This window comes from Egretta garzetta, unplaced genomic scaffold (genome assembly GCF_000687185.1).
Source record: "Egretta garzetta isolate BGI_Z169 unplaced genomic scaffold, ASM68718v1 scaffold430, whole genome shotgun sequence".
Classification (NCBI taxonomy): Eukaryota; Metazoa; Chordata; class Aves; order Pelecaniformes; family Ardeidae; genus Egretta; species Egretta garzetta.
Genome location: NW_009258267.1, coordinates 2,301,341 through 2,306,668, shown reverse-complemented (window position 1 = coordinate 2,306,668; position 5,328 = coordinate 2,301,341). Strand labels below are relative to the sequence as shown.

At 38.7% G+C, this 5,328-nt stretch overlaps 1 long non-coding RNA gene across 1 annotated transcript in view; it reads right to left on the bottom strand.

Annotated features, from left to right (window-relative positions):
* Positions 1-292: 292 nt before the first annotated feature.
* LOC118451661 overlaps positions 293-5,328 on the bottom strand; it is a 23,812-nt gene continuing 18,776 nt past the window's right edge. The window contains exon 3 of the long non-coding RNA XR_004841178.1: positions 293-394. This is a non-coding gene — a long non-coding RNA (uncharacterized LOC118451661). The remainder of the gene's footprint in view (positions 395-5,328) is intronic.

The following is a 5,328-nucleotide window of genomic DNA, read 5'->3' as shown; positions in this document are numbered from 1 at the left end:
TTCAGCCTGGAGAAGAGGAGGCTGAGGGGAGACCTTAATGCCCCTCTACAACTGCCTGAAAGGAGGGTGTAGCCAGGTGGGTGTTGGTCTTTTCTGCCAAATACTAAGCAACAGGACAAGAGGAAATGGCCTCAAGTTGCACCAGGGCAGGTTTAGGTTGGACACTGGGAAAAGTTCCTTCACAGAAAGGGTTGTCAGGCACTGGAATGGGCTGCCCAGGGAAGTGGTTGAGTCCCCATCCCTGGGGGTATTTAAAAGACGGGCAGATGAGGTGCTTAGGGCCATGGTTTAGTGGTGGGATGGCAGTGTTAGGTTAACTGTTGGACTCGATGATCTTAAAGGTCTTTTCCAACCTAAATGATTCTACAGTTCTATGATTTCCAAGCCATTTTTACTAGTTTAGAACTCCCTCGGCATGTATTGACCCTACTTAGATGCCTACTTAGGAAAGCTTTGGTTATGGGAACCATTCTGGAAAGAGACAACAGCAGTTTGCAACATCACTTTCAGACTTCTTAAGCATGTTCTTATGACAGATGTCAATTTTCAACACAGTTTACCTATCCTATAGATTAAAAACACTGGTTGAAGGCCATTTTAGAGCTCTAATCCCCTGGATGAATTATAGTAACAAAATAAATTTTGCTAATTCCTGCCTTTGTCAATGTTGTCTGTCTTCTACAGATGTGTCAATGTGCAGTTGTATTTTTCAATATTTAATTTATAGCCACAGGAATTAAAAATCTAATGCACAGTAGTGATTTTTTAAAAATAAAGATGTCACTAAGTTTTACCAGACCATATCTTAAATTCTACTTAAGAAATTAATTCACTTGTACAGTAGACGCTGTGAGTCAGTACTGGTATGACTCTAATCAAGGATGCCTGCGATGCTGTGAGTGGAATAACTAACATGGAATCTCTATTTATGAAAGGAATTTAGATGAGCATAATATCAGCTGTCATGTAAAATATATTGCTAACCAGAATGATACCAAATAAAGGCTCTCTAACTGTAATAATTTTACAAATAAAGTACAGTCTCCGAGCATGCAGTCTCCAATATGCAATATTTACATTTGCAAAATCAGATCTTATTTGAGAGTCAGTCAATATTTCCATGTAGGTAGAAGAGGAATTTCAGTGACTGCCAAAAATTCCATCTGTCTAAAATAACTACTTATCCAAATACAGGTTAGTAAGCCCCAAAAGGATTTGATAAACCTGATATGCTTAACAGATTTTATTGTTGCCTTCCAGAGACTAAACAGATTACCAGCTACTGTATTCTGTGCTTCTGATAGGACTTAGCAACAAGTTTCTCTTCACCAGCATGAGAAATAATTAATAAAATAAAAATTTTAAATACTGTAACACAGAGTTGCTAGAGAAAGGCAGAGGCCAACCTCAATACTACGGTCTTTCCCTTCTAGTACTACAATGGTATAAATGAAGTCTAATGAAACGGCCAAAGAGAATGCAACATCAAAGGAAGAGAGCAGAAAGAAACAGTAGAAGACACGTTTCTACAGAACTACTGTAAAGAAAGTGCAGACTTGAGGCTTGTTTAGTGGGCAATTAAAAAGCAAAGCTTTCCACACAGATTAGACTATCTTGAAATTGTATTTTGAAGCATCTTCCTAATTATGGCAACTCAAAACAAAGCGAATCTTTCCTCTGATGAGCAAGCTAAGTGCCTACTTGGTTTGCTTGCCGACACACAGAAGCCTGACATCTACATTTTCCTTCCACCTGCAATTTCATCCTGGGTAGGTGCTTTTCCCGGAAACTTCCCACAGCTGCTCCTACCCACATGGTCCTCAAGCTGAAAGATGACTGCATTGGAACAGCTCCTTCCACTCCGACAACAGTACCAGCATCACCAGCTTGGGAGGACCCTCCTTACTGCGTCAATGTGGCGACAGAGAGACTGGCTTCATGAGCTACAAAGATTTGACCTGAGAGCTGAGGGCACTGAAACGTGCCAACACCAGTGACACAGATTATCAGATTACGCATGGGTATTACTCACATTGTTTCACTGTGTCTAAAAGTTACGTGTCGACTCGAAATAGTCCTCTGGGCACACTCCACAAACTATGGAGAAAAACTGATTTGGTTTCTAGGAGGTACCCCTTTATCTTTTTTGGACTATAAAGTAATGTAAACAACTATTTCAGACTAAATGCACGAGATTAATATTTTCCATTGTCATAGGTAACCCAGGATTTCTGTTACCACAGTCTACCACCCGTAAGTCTTTAGGTCATACGCAGTCACAGCATATATTGCATACCTAAAGATCATTTCCCATTCTACAGATTGCATCTAGCTTTTCCTTTTATCATTTCAGTCTAAGAGCTGGCAATACATGTATACATGAAAATAGCAAAGCCTACCCAAACCCTTTGTTTGGGGAGCTAGCTTCATCCAACCTCGGCATTTGTTCTCAGAATCCAGCAGCACATTAAAACCAAACTAACGCAACATGCCAAATTTACACTCTGCATGCACCTGATCTATAAGCACAGCCTTAACTGCTATCCAGCAGGTAGATATTTGTTCCATTTTTGCTGTAACAATAAGCATTCTACTTGCAACATTCTCTTGTAAGTAAAAGTCTTTTCCTTCTTGCTTGAAAAGTCACTGAAAAATCAGTGTATCAGAAACAGTGTGGCCAGCAGGAGTAGGGAAGTGATCGTGCCCCTGTACTCCGCACTGGTGAGGCTGCACCTCGAATACTGTGTTCAGTTTTGGGCCCCTCACTCCAAGAAGGACATTGAGATGCTGGAACATGTCCAGAGAAGGGCAATGAAGCTGGTGACGAGTCTGGAGTGCAAGTCTGATGAGGAGCAGCTGAGGGAACTGGGGTTGTTTAGTCTGGAGAAAAGGAGGCTGAGGGGAAGACCTGATAGCCCTCTACAACTGCCTGAAAGGAGGCTGTAGTGAGGTGAGGGTTGGTCTCTTCTGCCTGGTAATGGACGATAGGACGAGGGGAAATGGCCTCAAGTTGCGCCAGGGGAGGTTTAGTTTGGACATTAGGAAAAATTTCTTCATGGGAAGGGCTTCCAAGCATTAGAACGGGCTGCCCAGGGAAGTGGTCGAGTCCCCATCCCTGGAGGTATTTAAAAGACAGGCAGATGTGGCACTTAAGGACACAGTTTAGTGGTGGACTTGATGATCTCAAGGGTTTTTCCAACCTAAATGATTCTATGGTTCTATTCTAAAGTGGTAAAGAAAAATTGCCTACTTACAACTTTGAGTAAGCTGACCAGTGGATAGCAACAGATTCTCTTCTTTAATCACAAAGCAAGCATTTAAAGCCATGCATGGGAATGGCTTATAACTCTGTTTACATACCTTTTGTAAAAAAAAATTAAAAATTGAACATGCTTTAGGACAGAGGCCCATCTATTTTCAGGTGACCATACAGCATTTGCTTCAGAAGATGTTAACCAGGGGTTTCAGCTGCAGTTCTGTTCTGTACATGTGTCACAGTAATAATTAACAGAAAGACTTAATTTTCTTTGGTGGAATATGAAAAAAAGTTTTTCATGTTCTAAAATTCTGGCTTTGGTAGGATTTATTTTCAGTATGTCAGTCTTTAACCCAAGTTAGTATTTTTATTTAATGTATCATGAAGTTTTGCAAGAGCTTGGTGGTGTATGGTACATCCCAACAACTTCTGCTATCTGTTTCTTGGTCAAACCTGAATTTAGATTTGTATGTTGAAATAGAAGAACTACTTAGAAGTAGCTGCCACATGCCTTTGGCAGAAAGGTATCTTTAATGAGACTTCGAGGATTTTAATGAGGATTTGCCATTTGCCCATATATTTATTTTCCTTACTTGATTTTTCATGCCTTGGTTAGCATCAATATAATGGAGTTCAATGAGCTAGGCTCAAGAAAACTGCCATGCTACAGAAATACAGCACAGCTGAATTCTTCATTTTCTCTTGTGACTAGGATTAAGGTGCAACTGATTTCTTCAGCATTACATTAAAAAGAAATACTTCTCGCTGGGAACAGATGTGAATTTTTTTGTGCTCTCCTGACCTTACCACTCCCCAGTGTCTGAGCAGAGAGGCTAGCCAAGCAGAACCCCTCCTCTTCCAGCTCCACAAATGGGACTGGGATGAACTGAGGTGAACAGAAGTGGTATAGAAGAAGGCTCAGTCAGGCAGGACAACACAAATGGTAAGAAGCATAAACGATACCAAATTAAGAACTAACATAGTCCTTTTGTGGAATATTGCCCATTTTGACTTTTTACCTGCTTCCTCATAAGCTAAAATGAAAAGAAACCAACTGATCTTTCTCTTCTCAGATAGAAAATGAGAGATGATTGCACATTTTGCTCTTCAATACAAGAGCATCACATATAAAGTTTAGACTGTTTTATGATTACATTATACATTAGTAAGCAAAGAAATGTCAAACTTTGTAATGGGTCATTTAAGCTGCTTCTTCCACATGTAGTTTGTTTTAGGAGGTAGTTCCATCCCAACATTATCAGAAAAACAGAATTCTGGCCATAGTAAGATGTAACTATTCAAACTTACATTTTGTGATGGAAGTAATTTTGAGTTTTCTGTCTAAATTTAGGGGTCTACACAGATATATCTACACTTCACTTATACTTACTGTGCTGTTGACTGTACTGATTAGATCTGTTCTCAGAAATTCAACTGACCAGCAATTAAGTGTTTCTCACTAATCCATTTGACCATATGGGAGTTTAGACACCTAGAATAAATGCAGACATGTCTATTTAAACATCTTATTTTCATATTATTCTCCCCTTTTTTTATCTATAGGGCTCTTGCCCATCACATAATGCAGTAGAGTTGTAAAATCTTAAATAGCAAATCAAAATATGCCTTTGTATCTATTAAAAGTTCATTGGGTATTCCAGGGAATCAATGCCTTGTTTTTAACACTTAAAGCAAGAAATCAAACATGGCAAGAAGTAAATGACTGGAACAAATATGAGACATCTAGGTTTTCTTTAAGTTTATATTAACTTTACATCTAGATTTTCTTTAAGTTTATATTAACTTTAAGTGTGGTTTTTGTAAGGACTTATATACATTCTCATCTGTACATAAGCAAGTCCTTCCTATTCAGATTAATGTAATTGTTCATGTGAATGAAATTAGGCATATGCTTATTTTAAAGTTGGAAGAACAATGTCTATTCCTGCAATACACAGTTGTAATTTTCTACATTTTCAGTGTAGAACAGGTTTGGTTTGTAATGATTTTTTTCTTTTTTTTTTTTTTTTTTTTTAAAATCCATTTTGGTTTTGGGATTTTCTCAAAGTTTT